Here is a 21,389-nt window from a genome sequence, read left to right as displayed (position 1 = left end):
TTCAGTGGTGGGGCCAGCGCCAGATTAACACTTTGTTGTACCCTGGGCAACAATATTAAAGGGCCCCATCCTCACGACCCAAGAATCACCATAATATGGTCACATACAGAATATTTTACTGTAATATGCAGTAAATATTAGGGCTGGGGGTAAACGATTATTTTTAAAACGATTATTCTGACGATTATTTTATCGAATAGTCGACTATTCTAATGACTATTTAGAAAATTAATCTAATGATTATTTTTCTATTGCACAATTAACAAAAGCCAGAAAATCTCAAATCAATTCCTCAAAAAAATTGATAAATTCTTACTGTAAGAGAATAAACACTACAGGCCTTCCATTTTGTATAACACTGCTTTTATTGTGTTGCGGTTGGTTATGTTCTGGTGACGTGTAGAACTTGGGAGTGCAGGCTGCTGCCTGAGAGGTGGTAGAAGATGGAGTGTCTCCATGCTGCTTTGTTTTGGTCACTTATGTGCGTGAGGCGAGTGGTCTTACGGGTTAAACCAAACTCAGGTGATATTTTACACTAAACCGAAAACCCACAACACTCTTAAATGTAATAAAAGGGAGATCTACACCACAAAAAAGATGAACTCTAAACCAAAACGTAACAGCTTATCCCAACGCAAGAAGCTGTTAGCGAAGATGCTAACAGTAGCTTTACCAACGTTAAGTTCAAGTTACCAAGTTTAAATAAACCAAAAACACCCAGCAGCAAACAGACCAGCACGGAGGAGAGACTGCTACCACCAAAACAGCTCTCCTCATGTCTGAAAGAAGCTCCTTAATGAAGGGAGAAGCGCTCCCGGTGATTTTCTACATCTGCGATAGACACGAAGCAGCGCATCTGACCCCGGAAGTTGTTGTCCGTTGCCGGGAGACGAAGGGGCAAAACAGGAAAATAATCTAGTAGTGGACGGACGTTGTTCCGGGTCTTCGGTATTTGGCGGAGATTTTAGTGAAGGCGGAGAAGAGGGCGAACTAGAGGAAAAACGGGCAGATTCCTCCTCTATTTACAAACTCCTGGGGATGCAACAAGTGGGCGCGGTGCGTCGACTTCCGGATCTGACGTCGACAAATTTTTAGAATCGAGCCGTCGACTTCGTCGAGGCTTCGCTACAGCCCTAGTAAATATACTCAATACTTGAATGTCTGACGTCACATAACCTGCTCAGGTGTAACGTGATGAAGGAGCCATTTCTACCCTAACAGCTGTTTCCTTTTGACACTGTCAGTGTGCATGAAACAGCCTCAAGGTCATGCATTCACTTCTGAACTGTTTACATTCGAGCATGAAGACAGAAGAAAGAAGAATGAACTCTTTTCTTTTAATTAATTAAATAACTATTTAAATAAAGCTAATCCATCAAAGTGTTAATCAATAATAAGATGTGACTGACCTGTGAAATTAAAATATTATTTTATTATGATCTTAGAAATGAAGTAATGTAACTTTAAATGTTCCAACAGGACTCATTTCACGTAGTGTTAAAAAGACATGACACAGTCTTACACTGATCCAAACAGAATTTTACAGATCTGACGGAGGCATGCTTCTGACGGTGTTTGGTAATTTTCATTCAACAATAAACCATAACATCCGAGGTATAAAACAGATGCCACGTCATCTCTAATGCCAGTTCAAAGCGTTCCTGAGCAAGCGTCGGAGTGGCCAATCCGACCTTTAACTCTTCAACCGAAAGAACCTCGACAAGCTGAGAAAATCCAGTCGCTATAACAACCAGCAACCACAACAGCTCCTTTCAGAATAAAAGCTCCACCGACCCAGGATGGGTCTGAACAGACGCCAATAAAGAGTCATGTGCCGAAGGTAACTCGAGACGGGTCTGGTCGGAACCGCGGCTGCTTCTACCGGCTCAGTTTCCAGAGAGGGTCCACTGGGCCTCGATGTTCCTGATCTCACCAGAGGACTTCCACAAGGCAAGCAGACCGGCTTGATGGTTTCTCATGTGGTTCTGAAACTAACCCAAGCTTATTCCAAACCAACATCTTCAGTTCCCGTCAGAACTAATCGCTTCTTCGGATTTGCTGGTTCTGATTTACATCACACGTCATCCATTCACCGTCTCATCCATTTTTAGTCACACTATACACTTAGTTCTTAAATAAGCCTAGTTTAATTGTTAGTAATAAAATTCTTAACTTTTAAACTTGACTCTTTCTATTCTGTTGTCTCTGAGTGAATACATAACGGTTACATAATCTCTGCATTAAAAAGATCCGATCTTCTGGTTTAAATAACCCACTAAACCGTAAGGTGGATTTCATATTTACTATGGAATCCCACGCCTTACGGCTCCTTAATTAAAATGTAAGAACCTCTCATTTTTCCCTTACACAGGGTAACCTTTGACCCACCTCGTGTGGACTGACCAATGAGGAGAGGGTCTTAACTTGAGGCCCACTCTTCATTGGTCAGTCTGCATGAGACTGACTCTCAACTGACGTTCAAAGTCATAGGCAGTGAAGCGTCTCTGTGCAGCGCAAAAGCCCGGGTGGACAGTTTGTTGAATATAGCGTGACCATATTTCCATTTCCAAAAAAAGGAGGACAGGGGATCTGTGTCTATGACGTCACACTGTGGCAACGCCACACAAACCACGTTGGGACCCATTTTTTGTAAGAACTAAATTAATATCAGATTCTGCCAATAAAAGGGCTCTAAAACAATTCATATGCAACTATTTTGCATATTTATTGCAAAATCTCATTTTTCTGCTTTAGTGCTGCAACAAGGTTTTTTTAATAAGAAATTATCATACCTTTTGTTTTACTACAGCATCGGTACGCTTCCTACGCACAGACTAATAAGGATGCTTGTTTCAGCTGTGAGATTAGACGATAGGGTCAATGAAAAAATTAAGTTGTCACAGACTCCATAGAAACTAAAAAATTTAGTTTTTCATCTGATAAATTAGAACATGTCAGCGATGTCTGAGGGGCTTTCATAAACACTGTATAACTAACACTACTGGAGAGGATAGGAATTACACAGAGGCTTCTGGGGAGCCCAGTTATGGGGGCAGGGTCATTTTGCCTTGGCCCCCAAAATGTCTTGAAACGGCCCTGGGTGTGTGACTGAGTTTTGAAGGTGATCGGAATTGTATCAGATGTAAAAATATGACATGTGTAGAACTTATTGTTTTATACAGGTAAAAACGTGTAGCTAGTGGAGATAAATCTACCTACATTTTACTTTTCAACACTTTGTTTTGTTTTCTTGTTTTTATTTAACTATTTCCTGTCCTGTCTGTCTCTCATCTTCCTGCATCTGCTCTAAAGTCTCCAGAAAAACTGCTGCCTGGATTCTTACTTTTTCACCTCATTAGTTACTTTTGAGCAGATCAAAGGGATCTCCTGACCGTAAAGCGGAGTGCGCGTGTCGATGCTGCGTCAGTGAGGTGAAATTACCGCAGCACAGGTGATGGGCTCCGCAGTAGCAGAGCGCTTCAGGCACAAATAAGACAGAAAGTAGAGAACATGTGCGGACATGAACGATGGTGTGTTAATTACAGTTTTTTGGTTGCGCCACTTTGAGAATGGACCGTGCGCTGGACGCAGCTGCCTGGAGCTGCAGCGCACCAACGATCATCGCTCTCTGTGCTCTCTGCTCAGAAGAGTCCATAAATGATGTAATATAGGTAGAAAACGTTTTTTCCGGCTCCCCTGGATGTGTAGGATATCCAGCTCCCCCATAATTCGATCCCTGCTCCTGGATGAAAAAACGGACATTTTCATCGATACAAGAACCCCCAGTCCGGACGCCCGGACAGAGAGTGAAAAGTGGACATGTCCGGGGAAAAGAGGACGTATGGTCACCCTAGTTTGATATAAAGCGGGAGATTACAGATACAGTATTTTACTCGTGCCCTTGCTGCCCTGGGCCAGGGCCCTTTTGAGTTTGTGGGCCCCTGGGCCACTGCCCAGTTGCCGATATGGTAGGGCTGTAGCGATGCCTCGATGACATAGACGGCTCGATTGTAAAAATTTGTCGACGTCAGAACCTGTAGTCGACGCACCACTCCCACTTGTTGCATCCCCAGGAGTTTGTAAATAGAGGAGGAATCTGCCTGTTTTTCCTCTAGTTCGCCCTCTTCTCCGCCTTCACTAACATCTCCACCAAATACCGAAGACCCGGAACAATGTCCGTCCGCTACTAGATTCCTTTCCTGTTTTGCCCGCCTTCGTCTCCCGGCAACGGACAACAACTTCCGGAGTCAAATGCGCTCCTTCGTCTCTATCGCAGATGTAGAGAATCACCGGGAGCGTTTCTCCCTTCATAAAGGAGCTTCTTTCAGACATTAGGAGAGCTGTTTTGGTGGTAGCAGTCTCTCCTCTGTGCTGGTCTGTTTGCTGCTGGGTGTTTGTTGTTTATTTAAACTTGGTAACTTGAACTTAATGTCGGTAAAGCTACTGTTAGCATTTTCGCTAACAGCTTCTTGCGTATGGATAAGCTGTTACGTTTTGGTTTAGAGTTCATCTTTTTTGTGGTGCAGATCTCCCTTTTATTACATTTAGAGTGTTGTGGGTTTTCGGTTTAGTTTAAAATATCACCTTGAGTTTGGTTTAACCGCCCAGTTTAGAGTTTGGACCTTTGGAGATCCTTATTTTGGTCCAGAACCCTGTAATCTTTGCCCAGTGGGACATCCCTACTTATTTGTACTTTGTTTTAATTCCCCACAGGCAGAATTAGTTTTATTATTCCCAACCTGTGGATGGAAAGATTTATGTTTTTTTTGTAGTTGTAAATAAACCTGATCATCATTTTAACTTTTAAATCCCGTTATTGTCTCTTCCTTTTTGCACACGAGCCAAACTCCCCAGGAAGAGTTGTAACACCACTCGCCTCACGCACATTACTGACCAAAACAAAGCAGCATGGAGACACTCCGTCTCCAACCACCTCTCAGGCAGCAGCCTGCACTCCCAAGTTCTACACATCACCAGAACATAACCAACCAACACAATAAAAGCAGGGTTATACAAAATGGAAGGCCTGTATGTTTATTCTCTCACAGTTAGAATTTATCAATTTTTTTGAGAAATGTATTTGAGATTTTCTGGTTTTTGTTAATTGTGCAATAGAAAAATAATCATTAGATTAATTTTCTAAATAGTCATTAGAATAGTCGACTATTCGATAAAATAATCGTCAGAATAATCGTTTTAAAAATAATCGTTTACCCCCAGCCCTACCATATGGTTAATCCGTCCTTGGGTGGGGCAAATCTACGGTTGTCTTTCAAACCGTCTCTGCGTGCTAGTGATGTCATCAGGGCAGTCCACCATACACTAAAGAAGAAGACAGAAATACATCCTTTTTCTAAATGAAGGACTTAAGTACCTTTATCTCCTCATGAGTCAAAGAAAAGCCCAAGTCTAAATTTTCCAAAGTTGATGCCAAAGCAATTCCAAATAAGCCACCGTCTTTGTTGCTGCACTCAGTTTCAGTAACGTCCTGCCCTCCAAACCAACAGAGCGCTGTGATTGGCAAGACAAGACGGTTCAGGCCTGCTGAGGCTCTAATAGAGCGTGGCTAAACCGACCTACTGAGCCAAAAGCTTCAGCTACAGTCTGTGTAGATCTCTAGGCTAGAGATTAGGGATGCAACGATACCAGTATTGGTATCGGTGCATCCCTACTAGAGATATGGTGCATTAAAGAGCAATTTCACTGAGAAACCGTTGTTTTTTATATGATCGGTCAATCTTTGACAATCATTCATCTATTCACACACACATTCACACACTGGTGGGGATCAGCTGTCCTGGGGCACACTGACAGAGGTGAGGCTGCCGACAACAGCAGAATTCTTTGTCCGGAGCCGAGATCGAACCTGCAACCTTCCGATTATCGAACAACCCGCTCAACCTCCTGAGCTACTGCTGCCCATAGTCTTGAACCCTTATCTCCTGCATTAGCTCCTGATAGAAAATAGACAAGGAAACACTTGGGTCTGACAATCCTGAATGATCTAGCTCACACTGATAATTAGCATTCACAAACTCAACCATCTTGGCTTGCAACGGGGGAGGCTGTTGTTGGTTTCGGCTAGTAGAAGCTTACTGTTAGCATTAGCAACTCCACAACATGGCAGAACTCCTTCATGCTTGTGCTGTTTGTGAAGATAAAACATCAACATTTCAATACAAACAGAGCTAGTGGTAGAGTCATGCTGCTGTTAGCCAATCAGAGAATAGATGTGGGCATATCAGGAAATAAGACTCCAAAACCTGCTTGTTTCTGCTCCCCACTTCTCTGGCTAACTTTAAGAAAGAAAACAATCTTTTATATAGCGCCCCTCAAGATAAAAACAACAAGGCGCTTCACAAAAACAAACAAAAAAATAAAAAGTAAAAACAGATTTCAAACAATGATTAAAAATGTGTTTAAAAAGAGAATAAATATGAAAAATAGTGATTAAAAATGTAAGGGAAGGGAGTGAAAAAATTCATAGGAAAGAGAAATCAGTGGATCACGGGAAAGGCAGAAAAGGTAGAAAGAGCAGAATAAGGAGAGGGTGCTGATTAAGGTCACACCAAAGCCAGCCTGAACAGGTGAGTTTTCAGCTACTTCTTAAAGGAGACTAGCCTAGTGAACTAGACCAAATTCTTGCTTTGCAAAGTTTGGTCTAGGAACGCTCCATTGGAACCTCCACAGCCCTTAGCAGCATTCTGGCTGGCCAATCACAGCTCTCTAGATGGGTTTCAAACAGAGCTGTGATTGGTCCTTAATGGTGGTCCAATCACAGCACTCTGCTTTGTGAACCAATCACAGCGTTTTATTCGCTTTGTGGGCCAATCAAGGCCCTCCATTTGTCTGGTGGGCAGGGTGATGCAACGGAGTGGAACAAGATGGCGACAGCTATTTTGAAATGGCTTTTACATCAGTTTTGGACTATTTGGGCTTGGGCTTTATTAGAATCAGGAGCAGATAGATGTATTTAAGTTATTTCTTTTGAAAAAGGATGTATTTTTACCTTATTCAACAGCGGACCGCCTCGTTTACCGACATCCGTTGCTATGAGTACTTTGCGTTGTTCATTGTCAACTAGCATGTGGAGACCCTTTGAAAGACAACGGTAGAACCCGCCCCACGACCGAGAGCCATCAATGAAGCATTACCAGACTAAATAATATATTTATATTTAGTCTGGCTTGCCAGGCTAAAAGGAGACCACTGATCTCAGGCTCAGGGGGAGAGAGGTCCAGAGTCTGGGGGCCACAGCAGCAAATGATCTGTCACCTTTGGTCTTTAGCCTGGTGCTGCAAAACCAGTAGGCTTTGACCACTGGACCTCAGGGACCTGCTGGGGGTGTAGGGACTGAGAAGATCACCGATGTATAGTTGTGCTGGTCCATGTAAGGCCCTAAAGACCTGGGCTCTCATTTATCAAACATTGCGTAGAATCCTTACTAAAATCGTACTTAAGCTCAGCAGAAAAAATGTACTTACGCCAAGTAGGTTTGTGATCTATACAACATGGAGTACACACAGCTGCACGCAATCTCCGCTTCATTAATCGGAGACTAACGAGAATGTTTCTCAGCTGCATTTTAGTCACATCCCGCCCTCCCCACGCCCACTTTCTGCCATAAATATTCAATGCGAAGTGCCTTGTGGATCTCATGCATATTCATAAGCCGACTGTTGCAGCGCTCCACCAATGACGATGGCGACCATAGATCAAGGCAGAGCAATTTTACAGAAGCAGAAATTGAGGTAACTGTAGGTGAGGTGGAAAAAATGAAAGGAAGTGTTTTTGCAAAACAAATAAGAGAAAATCCACAGAGTGGCACAGCGTTGCTGAAGCCGTCAATGTTGTGAATTCTGTGAGATCTGTGGCAGATATTAAAAAAAATGGTCCAATCAGGATTCGATCCCCAGTACAAGTGATAATACTGCAGGATTTCAAAATGTTATCCTTCTCAGCAGCAGCACTGCAGGTGCTCTCCATGTCCAAAATGTGTGTAAGGCAGGTCCTTGGTCAGATCAGAAACTAGCTTCCGGGGGGAGGAGCAGGGCCTGATGTTGGGAGTAATGTACAACTTATACATTAGGCCAATTCAGGAATTTCAAAATTAAATTCAAAATTTACAACTGAAACAGGAAAACACTCCATTGATAGCTCTCAGTCGGGGGGCGGGTTCTACCATTGTCTTTCAAACGATCTTGGCATGCTACTGGACAATGAACAACGTGAAGAACTCACCGCAACAAACGTTGGTAAAAGAGGCAGTCTGCTGTTGAAGAAGGTGACAATACATCCTTTTTATCCTGAATAAAAGGACTTAAATAAATCTGCTCCTGATTCTAATAAAGTCCAAATAATACAAAATTGATGCCAAAGCTGTTTCAAACGAGCTGCTGCCATCTTGTTCCACTTTGTTGCACCATTCCACAAATAGAGGGTCCTGATTAGCCCACAAAGTGGATAAAGCGCTGTGATTGGTCCACAATGGTTATAGAAAGTTGTGACTGGCCAGCCAGAATGCCGCTAGGGGGTGTGGATGTTCCAATGGAGCATTCCTAGACCAAACTTTGCCATGCAAGAATTTGGTCTAATTCACACAAATGCAGCCAAAAAGGGGTTTGGGGGTATTTTTTATGAGGAAATAAAATTACATGCTAAAAAGTTCCAAAACATCCAAGGATGCAGGTCTGAAGCTCATATCTGTCCATTTACTGCCACACAATTTAAACTATTATGTATAATAATAATAACAATAATAATAATAATGCATTGAACTTATATAGCGCTTTTCTAGACACCCAAAGACGCTTTCACACACTCTCACATTCACACACTGCTAGTGATGGTAAGCTACTTGTAGCCACAGCCGCCCTGGGGAGGTCTGACAGGGGCGAGGCTGCCATTTGGCGCCGTCGGCCCCTCTGACCACCACTAACACAGGCAAGTTGGGTGGAGTGTCTTGCCCAAGGACACAACAGCAGGATACCCCTGGCGGGAGCTGGAATCGAACCCATGACCGATCATGAGGCAACCCGCTCTACCACCTGAGCTACTGCTGCCCCCTAATATCTGTATGTCCTTGGAATTAATCTTTCATTTCACAGTGTGTCCATGTTAGACAAATATTAGGAAAATCTTCACAAACACACAAATTGTTTTAACAAAAATAACCATAAATTAAGAAAAACTGTTATTTGGTATTCTGTAAATCCAGGGTAATTATAATTGCCACTGCTGCTTATGAGATAAATATGGCTGTGAGAGGGAATTGCTCATTCACAAAAGAAATAGAAAATGGGATGCAAAACTTTTTTGCCAGTTAGCAACAGATTGTTCAAAATATCTGAGATTCAGCTGGTTACTCTCTTTTTCATTAACATCTTGGTCACCAACCACTGCCAGCGTTGTCTCCCATTTCTCCCACTTTGACTCAAACTTACTGAATTTAAAAAGTGCAAGATGGGTCAAACATGACCTCCACAACATTAGGAAGAGCAAATCTGTCAAAACTGTTTTTTAAACATGTTTAAACCAGGAAACGACTTTGTATACTGCCATTAAAATCTAGAAATGAGAATGTATGCTCACATGTTCTGTGAGAAACCAATAAGTGGAACAAAGGGACAAAAGAATATAGAGTTTTAAGCCCACAGAAAAGATTGTGACTGTTCTTGATCAGAATCAGCTTTAAAAACACTGATGCTGAATGAAGACGACTCTGGTCATGTGACAGGAAGCAGCAGCAAAAACACTAAACCAGGACGTCGTTTCTGGGCTGGAAGTCCACCTCATTCTCCAATGACTGCAGTGTCAGACCACACCTGTGAAGGTGAAACACATCTGTGTGCAACTGCCATGGCAACTGGTGGTATAATACGGTCAGTTGCAACATTTGCTGCAAAAACATGATGCATCACAGCGTGCTGGCCTGCTTGCACATCAACAGAGGAGTAAAGCAGCGTGCTATGAGGGGAATAAACAGACTGCATTGCAGAGATGTGAGACAGCCTGCATTCGAGCAGATGAGAGGAAACGAGCATCCAGCAGTAATGAGCTCTGACATGCAACCTTGCCCCCAACGTCAACACCAGGTGGACGCAAAGGTAGGCTGGCGCTGTGGACGGAGGGACCGCCTCCCTGCATCAAACTCCTCATCAGCGCCTGCGCCACATCACCTCGGATGTAGGTGCTCCACCACCTTCCCACCACCACCAGGCTATACCTTCAGCTCAGCTGACGTTTCCTCCGGCAGGTCACATGGCGGAGGTCTGCAGCTGTAGCGTCGGTGGTGGAGATCAGACACCGAATTCAAATTAAAAGCGTGAGATTATTATATAAGTATTATGTCACTGAGAATATGGTGCGCAGCCACCAGAACATCCTCCCAAAACCCACTGATGGGCTGGAGGAAAACCTGCTCTGGTTACCTGGCAGCAGAATGGTAAAACTAAACCCTGCTCTGCTCAGTTGATGAGCTGTCCCCAAAAATCCTCCAAACCTCGAAGGCACCGTGATGCGTTCAGAGGACAGCCGGGCCGTGTCCTTGATTGCTACCACTGTTCAGATAGACCACAGAATCCGCTCCAGACACAAGAAATAATCTCTCCTCTCTCCCCCCTTAACACACCTTGAATCCAGAGATGAGCGCGAGCACAAAACTTTGACCAATGGCAAGAAAAACAACTACCTGAGCAGGGAAACTCTGCCATAAATAGCCCTGGGAGGAGGAAATGCTAGCTTCCAAGTTGGGGTCCAGGAGAAACGTGGTTCAGGGTGTTCCGCTCCCACCCCTGCTCTTCCTGGCGCAAACAGTCATTGGATTAGCGGCGGATCGAGGGGAGGAGAGCCGACACAGACTGCGCCATTGTTAAAACGCCTCCCAAAACGATCAGCACTTCTTCAAACCGATTATGTTAGAGGTAAATGCTACACATGACACAATGTGACTCTCAACTCAACTCCCTACCTATGGCTGCGTTTCAGACTCTACAGCCCATAACGTTTGCTCCTCCTGGGTCTAGTTGCAAACAAGCAAGCCCAATTAAAACAGACCCTGAATATGACCCAGTGCACCAGAATATTTGATACCTGTGAAGCTGGGGTTTTAATTGGAAAGTTACCCGGCACGTAGTCCACTCCTGGCGCAATCAGTGGCAAAAATACCCGACCACCGCTAGGGGCGCCCTTCCCTTACATGAAATGCCTTAATTTGTGCCCTGAGCTGGTAAACAGCGATAGCCCAATTAATCCCGGCGTCGTACCTGCCCCGGTGTTTGTGTCTGTCTCGGTAAACCAGGTGTACCTCATTAGTCAACGGGAGATAAAATCTGCCCCCTCCCTCCCACCCTCTCCACACACCTCCCACCTCCCCCAGCGGAAAACAGCACTGCCTGCCGTCCGCCATTAGGGAACCAACGGAACAATACTGGAGACTGGAGGCGGCAACGGCCACAGCGAGCGGAGCAGGAGACGAAAGCTGTTAAAATCAACTCTTTAATGATTCCTTAGTGTCGCTCCTCTGCCGGCTGTGGCTGCGGAGGGGCGGACCGGGAATCCGGGCCTGTGTCCCGCTCAAGTTTCCCAAACTTTGACCAATTAAGCGTGAACGTGGAGGATAAAAACCGACTGTGAAATTCGCTTACCGGAGTAGAGCTCGAAGCGTTGTAGCGCCACTTTTGTGCCTTGACATTAATCCCCTTGTGCGCATGCGCACACAACGCAACTCTCGGCTTGCCGTCCAAAGATCGTCTATAAAGTTGAGCACTGACGCTTCACCGTTTCAGATATCTAAATGTGAACTATCCTCTTTGGTTTGTCCTTTAAAGGGGACATATTATGACTTAAAATTTAAAATAGTTATATTTCCAATACCCAACATGTTTATGAATTTATTTAGACAAAATGCCTCTCGCATTTCATCAGTTTTATTCTTGACAGTTTCAGTAGCCTCCAGAATGAGCCATCTGTCTTTGACAGATGACATATCAGGTGCTGTTGCATGATGGGATAGCTAAGTAGATAAACAACAGAAGCGTTGGTTGCTTTATGTGTTGCGAGCTTATAAACCTGCAGAAAATGGTACACTTGTGTGAAGGGCTGCCACGCCAGGTCACACAATTACAAGAAACGACACAAGACTCTTTTGCTTTCCTGCTTGGAAAAGAGGTTCTGGACACAAAATAGGAGAATAACAAAGAGACGCCTGAATTCCAGCTCTTGGATGGAAGGACATAACTTTCGAAACCGCATCTCCTCTCATGCGTGTTTGCTTGCAGCATTTTCATAAAGGCAAGTAAAACAGTTGTGTAAGTGACCCTACAGAATGTTCGTTTATGGGCTATATGAAGTTGCCATCTCCCAAACATGGAGGGCAGTTGAATGCAGAGGTGGGTAGTAATTTACTTAGAAAAGCTGTTCTTTTGCTTAAAATGTATTATTTTATGTTATTTATTTGTATAATTTCAGTTTTTTCGGTCTTGCAAATAGCATAATTTGTCCACGGCTTTATATGTTTTGTCTGAAAGATGATATAATGTTGTGTAAGTGGTTACTTTTAAAAAAATTGTCAATATTCAATCAAATGTAACATTCAATAAAAATGTGGATTATCAATATTATTGAGCCATTAATATTCAATTGATGATGAAATTAGGTAATTTAGCTAAGCCAGGGAAACAACACTTTATAATAATTTGACTCAGAGGTGAAAATATAGTTTATAAAAATGTATTTAATATTGTACTTCTACTACTTCATGAGTTGAGGTGATATCAACTGAGACACAGAATGACCAATGATGAAATATGAGTTTAGATGGTGTGTTAAAAAAAACAATTAAGTGTCTTAGAAAACTGTGATGCCTGGGTTGTAAAATAAGTCTGAACGAATGTTTAATGAAGTTTAACAAGTTGTCAAATTAATAATAAAAAATACATCCTACTGCCAGGTGTGAGACAACGATTTCCCTTGTAATGGAAATTCTCGTTAGGTCCAGCTGGCAAGGAAGTCGAGTCGGGCCAAGTGCCAAGATGAGTTGACTTCTGGAATCTCAAAGGTCATAGCTTCCTTTGAATTTGCACGACTGGCCAGTGAGATGCATCCCAGGTCTGCTGGCGAGATGTTTCACATCTGATGAGTTGTCTCTCTGCTGGAGAAAAGGATGGTTCCTTATGCTACTGACCCAGTTGGCTTAACCAGCCCGTGGGCTAGAACTAAAGCATTGAGGAAGTGATGCCTTTTTTTATAAAATTGGTTGTTTACCAATTTAGACAAACCAGAATCTAGAACGTGTAATAGTGGGCGTTATCAGAATCTCTCAGACACCTCTCCTTCCTCAAACACTTAGAAGATGCTCATTCCACCTAAAGTGATGTAACTCTGTTAAACATTCATTTATCAATATAGAGTAATATTAATATGTGAATACTGATAATAAGTCGTTATTAAATTCAACAAATAAGACTCATTGGGTGTATTTAGTATCTGAAATAAAGCATTATTTCCAGAATAAACAATTATGTTGAGTCAGTCATCACTGTAAACCAGTCAGGCATTATTAAAACACTTTAGATGAACAGAATATTTTTGTAAATAACTTGTAAAGTTGGGAAAGCGTTTTATGAAACAAAATAAGAAAAGTTTTATTAAAAGAGTAAAGTCTCATCACCTGCAGGACCTTGGAAGTTGCAGCCCCGATAAGTCAGGACATTTTTCATTATCGCTTTCTCCTAGTCATGGGTGTCATCACACCACCGCTGTCATGGGTGGCACACTGATGAGGCAAGCCTTGTCTACGTTTTTTTTCCCCCGTGTCCTTTCTGGCTGTCAAGCAAACAGAATTTATGTCTGAATGCTGGTGACAAGCCTTATGGATTTACTCTCAGGTGGAGCATCAAAGTGTCTGCTTTAATGTCATGCCTGATACTTAAAACTTTATTGTTGTTGTTTTTGAATGCTTTTTAATTCCGACCAGACACGGAGACAGAGGTGAAAGAGAAAGGAAGAGACAAAGGTAAGTAAGTAAGTAAGTAAAAGTTTATTTATATAGCGCCTTTCACAGATATAAATCACAAAGCGCTGTACAACATGATAAAGATCAGGGCAAATACCTCTAACCAATAAAAACATCTGAAAAACAATAGCAGTGATAAAATAGGAGGGGGAGGTTCCACAAAAATAAACAATCAATGATGAACAAGAGTCTGCTTCTAGACCTGCAGAAAGAGAACAACAACACACAACAATACAACAGGAGCAAGCTATCACTGCGTCAACCTGATGATGAAATATAAAATCAACATTGTTTAACTGAACACTCACACCATAATAAATCACAGTGCATTTAGTGCCAACCACAGCCTTAAGACATGTGTTGAAAATACCCAAGTCCATACTTATGAGAGCACCATGTGAGCACCTGTGTGTGTACATGCTCTTATTTATGTAAGGTTTCTCTATAGGAGCGTCCAATAGAGAGTGTGAGGGGCCACAGATCTGCCCTCGAAAGATGTGTAGGAGATGGAGGGAGCTCCAAGCTCCAGAAATCCAGGAGCTGCCCCAGAGCGCAGAGACCCCAGGGAGACTGTAACCAGAGAAGCCCCCGCCCCCTCTCGAGAGGCGCAAAGGATTGCCCCGGGGGACCGCAACCAGCAGCCGGCAGAGTCCTGGGAGATATCAGCGGCAAGCCCACAGGCCCGCCCGCAGCCTCCCACCCCCAAGCCGGCCAAGCCCGGAACCCAGCAACCCGGGACCCAGGGGCGAAAAGCCCACCGGGGACCCAACAGAGCCCAGGGACTCAGATCCCAGCAGGCAGCCACCGGGATCGATCAGGCAGTCTCCAAAAATCTTAAACTCCCTGACCCGAGAGCCGCGAACACTCAGGCAGACCAAGGCACCACACTCCACACCTAGTGTGACCGAGGGAGGGCAGGCAAAGATGTGTAGCAGCACAAGAAGTCCCAGGAGAGGGGAGGAGTCCAATACCCCACCTGACATATACAGTCATACACAAACACACTCCCTCCCTCATGCTCACACACACACATACAATCTAAGACTCACAAAAGTGAACGTTAGACACCCACTCGTGCTCCCCATACACACCCTATTCACTTTGCACCCGGCACTGCTGCACAAGGGGTACAACCATCACTGGTCACCAGAGTTTCTGCTGGGGTGCTGATGAGCACGCACCCCTGCCCAACGCTGGGCAAAGCAACCCACCACCGCAGACCCCAAATCAGACGGCCAGATCTCCCTCCTAGCCTCCAGCCCCAGGAAGCCAAGCGACAACAGAGGTGTGCTAAGACCCCTAGTCTCCGTCCGCCTGCTCCAATACAGTGTTGGTGCGTGTTGATGAGGTGTATTCCATGGCTGTGGTGAGCGGGCAGTGCGGGCATCGTCTGGCCTACGCCAGCTGATGCCACCACACAACCCCACTTCCCCCCACAGCCCTCAGTGTCTAAGTGCAGTTTAAAATTGGAAGTGGGCACCGGCACTCGGGATGACGCTGAAAGATCCCCATGCCAAATGCCATTGAGGCCTTGTCTACATTACATTGACATAATTAGAAAATTATTAGATCTACTCAGTACTCAAGAAGTGTTTTTAGTAAAAACAAAACTTTATTTAAACATGGAGTAATGTTTTTGGATGACTACTTTTTACTGTAACTTCATTATAATATTTAAGTGCAACGCTTACTCAAGTGATATATTTTTGGCGGTAATGAAACGTGTGAGCTGCATTTGTTTCCTTTGAGTATAAGGGATCTATCATTTCAGGTGTAGACAAGTTTAGAAAATACCAATCTCCAGCTTACTTTACAAGTTTATCCCTGTTATGTTTGTCTTTAATAATTTTATCCAACCTTTTGACTCGCATGCTGCTTCAACTTAGGCTCTGGCTTCACCTAGCAACGCAAGTCATTCACCCAAGAATGGCGCCAGGGGTGTGTGGTTGAATGGGAGGTCACGTGTCGGACAAAGACCGATTTCAGGGTTTTGTCATAAAAGAGTCAGTTGTCACCCCCTCCCCACCAGAGTCTTACTCCACCCACATTTCCTGTTTGAAAATTGCACCACAAGGAGGTGTTGCCTGCTGAACTGAGAGAGCGGTTCTGCAACAGTGTGACGAAAGACTGCTAAAGCCCTCCCCATCCCCACCCTGGCTGGCTCTTCTTGGAGACTCTTGTGGCTAGGGGTGTAACAAATCATCTTTGATCCGTACGGATCTCTCTCCACGGATCGGTCATGTGGAGGATGGAGGCGCTATCTGTTCCATCCAAAGGAGAAATGCACAGCTGTGGTCATGGCGAAGGAGGAGAGGAGCTTCAGAAACCACCTGCATCATTTAAGTTCACGTATGAGAGCATTTAGACTCCCGTGTAAATTACAATGATACAAATGGCAAAAATTGACGCACGCACGTGCCTCCCTTCTGACAGCGCAGCTCATACCTCCAATCTCTGTGAAAGGAGGGAATGGGTGGTACGTCATGTGAAACATAAACAAGGTGGGAACTGTAAATATTGTTGGGGACAAATCTGTAAAAGAGCACAAAAACTAAATAAACGGCGCATCAGAAAGGTGATGAAATAAGTGGAAGCTGGACACAAAGGGAGAGTGTGTTTATAGGGCAAGCCGTTTTAACATTTAATCAGCAATCGGACCTCTCTGTAAGTTCTGCTTTTATAACTACAATGCTCACAAGAATTAAAGGAACACTTTTTTTATTGGGCCTGGCATGAAATCAATTAAACATGTCTGATAATTTCCTGGTTGATTAAGCAGCTGAGGGCATTGTTGATCACTTTCAGCTGTATTGGTTTTCATGGACTTAACGACAGGTGCACTAAAATGGCAACAATTACAAAACCCTCAAAACAGGACTGGTTTAACATGTAGAGGTCATTTCAAGTTTCTCCCTCTTGAACTTTTTCTGCTGGTTTTCCACTCGTGCTAGTTTTAGCTCTCTACTGGCAGTATGAGGCAATTCCTTAACCCTACAGAAGTTGCACAGGCTGTCCAACTTCTCCAGGATGGCACATCCACACTTAATGCAGCAAGAAGGTTTAACGTGTCTCCCAGCACAATCTCCAGAACATAGAGGAGATTTCAGGAGTCTGGCGGTTATTCTCGGAGAGCTGGACAGGGCAGTAGAAGGTCCACAACCCACCAGCAGGACCGATACCTGCTCCTTTGTGCAAGGTCGAACAGGCTGAGCACTACTCGTGCCCTACAGAATGACCTCCAGAGGGCCACTGGTGTGAATGTCTCTACCCAGACAATCAGGAACAGACTTCATGAAGATGGCCTGAGGGCCCAGCACCCTGTAGTGGGCCCTGTGCTCACTGCCCAGCACCGTAGAGCTCGACTGGCATTTGCTCAAGAACACCAGAATTGGCAAGTCCGCCACTGGTGCCCTGTACTTTTACAGATGATAGCGGTTTCACCCTGAGCACCTGTGATAGACGTGAAAGGGTCTGGAGAAGACAAGGAGAACGTTATGCTGCCTGCAACGTCGTTCATCACGACAGGTTTGGTGGTGGGTCAGTGATGGTCTGGGGAGGCATATCCATGGAGGGACGCACAGACCTCTACTGCCTAGGAAATGGTGCTCTGACTGCCATAAGGTATCGAGATGAAATCTTTGTACCCGTTGTCAGACCCTACGCTGATGCAGTAGGTCCTGGTTTTCTCCTAATTCACGACAATGCCCGGCCTCATGTGGCAAGAGTATGCAGGCAGTACCTGGAAGATGAAGGAATTGAAACAATTGAATGGCCTTCACGATCCCCTGACTTAAACCCAGTAGAACATCTGTGGGACATTATGTTTTGGTCCATTAGGCGGTGCCAGGTTGCTCCTCAGACTGTACAAGAGCTCAGGGATGCCCTCACACAGATCTGGGAGGAAATGCCACAAGACACCATCTGTTGTCTCATTAGGAGCATGCCCCGACGTTGTCAAGCATGCACACAAGCTCGTGGGGGCCACACAAGATACTGAAAAGCAATTTGAGTTGCAGAAATTAAGTTTTTGAAATAATGGACTGGCCTGCCACATCTTCATTTCACTCCGATTTTAGGGTGTCTACACAGTTGAGCCCTCTGTAGGCTGATAACTTTTATTTCCATTAAAAGACTTGGCATCCTTTTGTTCCTAAGACATTGCCCTGTCGTTATTTGTATAGATATCCAACTTCATATTGAGATCTGATCTATCTAATGTGTTTCTTTAAAGTGTTCCTTTAATTTTTGTGAGCAGTGTAGTTGCAAATCGAGCAGAAAATGAGTGCACCCCGTCTGCATGGCCGAAGAATGCTGGAGATAGACACCCGCCTTCCACAACCCTGCATGGATATGCGGGTACAGAGGATGGATGGCTATAAAATTAACATAATATAAATGTAAACAGTCACAGGTTGAGGAATCTGGGTTAACTAGCTTAATGTAAAGGTGCTGTAGTGCACTAATTATCCAGCAGAACTACTGTTAGTGCAGCCTCCTAGCAGCAACATTCAGTTCAGTGATGGCTTTTACATAAAAGCTGTTTAACGGCCTGGTGGTGTGTTTTTGTTGCCTTGTATCATTTACCAGACAGAAGAAGTCTGAAGAGATGGTTAACAAGGTGGGTTGAGTCCTTTAGAGTGTGGTTTTTTGAAGGCAGCGAGTGGTGAAGATGTCATCAGGGCAGGCAGGTGTGTGCTTGTTATGTTCTCTGCAGTTTTGATTATTCTCTGCAGGGCCTTCCTGTCAGCTGCAGAGTTGCTGCTGTACCACACCAGAATGTTGTTGGTCAGAACGCTCTCTACAGAGCAGTGACAAAACCACACCAGCAGTTTTTGTGGCAGTTTGATCTTCCCGAGAGCCCTCAGGATTCATAATCATTGTTGTGCCTTCTATATCAGACATTTGGTGTTGTGTGTCCATGTGAGGTCCTCTGTTATGTTTGTGCCCAGGAACACCCTCTCCACCTGTTCCCCATTTACTGTGAGTGACTGATGCTCCACCAATGATGATTTCTTTGGTTTTGTTGGTGTTCAGAGTCAGGTTGTTAGCTGTCCACCAGTCCACCAGCTGCTGCACTTCTGTCCTGTACGCTGACTCATTTCCCTGGCTCATTGGGCCCACCATGGTGGTATTATCAGCAAATTTAATGATAGTGTTGGTGTTGTGGGCAGGTTAGGGTTAGCCTTGATGTGTTGCAGCACTCTCTCCATGCTCTTCATACTGGGAGGTTTTTAGTCATGTGTTCGAGCAAGAATTTAAGAGATTACGCATTGTTCATTTACCAAAAATTAGGAGGAGGGGTAATGTTGAATACTACAAAGGCAAGTTAGAAATAACTGGAATTAGTCTAAATGTTTCACTAAACATTTCAACTTGAGTTCATATTTATTGCAACCAAAAGTTAAGACCGAGTGAGACCTCTTCCTGTTGTTCATCTCTCTGATGTAAACGTTTTCTCTCAACGTTAGTTTCGCCGCGCATGCGCACAATAAGCAGTCGGGAGTTGAATGGGTGAAAAATTAAACAGTCTCAAGAAACCAATGCCGTGTTTCATAGAAGTGCGTCATATGTTTAATGATAATTGACTCCAGGTCAGATTGTGTTTAGTTTGTTGACGTAAAGCGTCGTTCCCCCTGAAGCGAATTGGTCCAATCAGAAACACGCATCGGGGTTGAGAGAGTTCATCTTCTCAACCGTGCTGGTCAGCACATCATAAGGTTTCCTCACTAATTTCATCCAGACACAGAATACAGAGGAAATACAGATAATAAGTTCAAAGCATTTAAAATGTTCTTTTTTAAACCCACGATACAGCTATTTTAAAGCAGCGTTGAAAGGATGGAGATGAGGATAAAATTCACTCTTCTGTGCGATTGCATCGACTAAATCTGAGTCTGTGTGTGTTTTGCAGATAAAGGAGTCGTGAAACGATGGTCACGTTGTTTCTGGCGTATCAGGTGCGTTCAGATGTGACGCAAACGTGCAGATTTGATTCAAGTACTGGTTCAATGGTGCGGGGAAATCATCAAACACTCCACGCTGCCTTAAGCATAGGTTGCCAGATCTGTCCATCACTTCCGGCGTAAAATGTCGGGGATTTTTAAATCAACGCACGGGCAAAACACAATCAGATTTTGAATCCTGGTATAAAGTGGAAACACACGGGTTATAGATTAATGAGGGTGATAACCAGGATTGAAGGTCTGAATAAAATAGTCAGTCAGTCAGTCAGTCAGTCAGTCACTCTCTCTCTCTCTCTCTCTCTCTCTCTCTCTCTCTCTCTCTCTCTCTCTCTCTCTCTCTCTATGTATATATATCGTGTGTGTGTACATTCTAAGTTTGTCAGACATCTAACAAAAGTCTGTTTTCCATTGTAGACTAGCAGTACAGTACAAGAGGATTTAACTATCTACCATAATTAAAGCACACCATGCAGATGTTCTTTTATATACGGTTAATTATTTTTGCGTTTTAACACTACATGTAAGCATGATTAGACCTCTGCCATGTTTTACTGTTAAGTTTGGTTTACTCTGTTAACAAAAATGTCAAATGACAAAAACCTGATATTTTCTGCTTTAAGGAAAGCTTTTGTAAATGTTTTTCATGTCACAACCCTTTCCTGCAGTAATATTTTCCTTCTTCGTTTCCTCACTTAGCTCTAAACGATTAGAAGATGTTTGAAGCCATCAGATCAGTCCACATGATCTCTGAAACCTACTAGTTTTTCTAGAATGTGGAAAAAAATGGCCAAACCCCTGATGTTTCATCCTGGAGGCATCATTACAATTTGATAAAGGCTTTTCATTAATACTAAAACATGACTTTCGAGATGTTTGACAGCTACCTGCAGAGGAGAAGGATTCATCACAATATTTAGGTTTTTATGTGATTCATAAATCCTAAAATCTTTCAAAAAGTTATTTTATGCTTTCATTTCCTCACATTTGCTGTTCAGTTAAATAAATATATTACATTTTCATCATTTTTTTAATGTGCATAATCCTTTTAAAGGTCCTATCACCTATTTCAGCATTTGCACACTTTGCACAAACTAGCACAAGTTTATATGAATACATATTTTTAAATGGTGGTTGGTTTGCGTTGTATTATCTTCTTAAGACGATGTTTTTGAGCAATGGCGGTTTTAAACGGGGGCCCACAGGGGCCTGGGCCCCTGTAGAACTGGCCCTGGCCCCTGTTATGGCCCCTGTGCTGAAGAGATCTGATTTTTTTTCCCCGCGCTGCCTCGGAGACGGAAGCTAATGCGCTGCAGCGTTTCACACGGAGCCTTTAAAGCGCAGCACACACTGTGGACAGAACTGTTTACGTGGTGGATTTTTGAATAAAAGATTAAAAATAGTTTTAATAGGAC

General features: G+C 43.7%; 1 protein-coding gene across 5 annotated transcripts in view; it reads right to left on the bottom strand.

Moving 5' to 3' along the window:
- zmym2 (zinc finger, MYM-type 2) overlaps positions 1 to 12,082 on the bottom strand; it is a 40,833-nt gene extending 28,751 nt beyond the window's left edge. For 2 of the 5 annotated variants that reach the window (XM_054746608.2, XM_015965865.3), the window contains exon 1: positions 11,646 to 12,082. The gene's annotated coding sequence lies outside the window, so the exon portion shown is untranslated. The other 3 variants (XM_054746609.2, XM_054746611.2, XM_054746610.2) reach the window with 3 other exon arrangements.
- Positions 12,083 to 21,389: the final 9,307 nt, after the last annotated feature.

The sequence above is a fragment of the Nothobranchius furzeri genome, chromosome 14 (assembly GCF_043380555.1).
Source record: "Nothobranchius furzeri strain GRZ-AD chromosome 14, NfurGRZ-RIMD1, whole genome shotgun sequence".
NCBI classification, from domain to species: domain Eukaryota; kingdom Metazoa; phylum Chordata; class Actinopteri; order Cyprinodontiformes; family Nothobranchiidae; genus Nothobranchius; species Nothobranchius furzeri.
The sequence above is the reverse complement of the archived record's forward strand: the minus strand, read 5'-3'. Positions and strand labels throughout refer to the sequence as shown.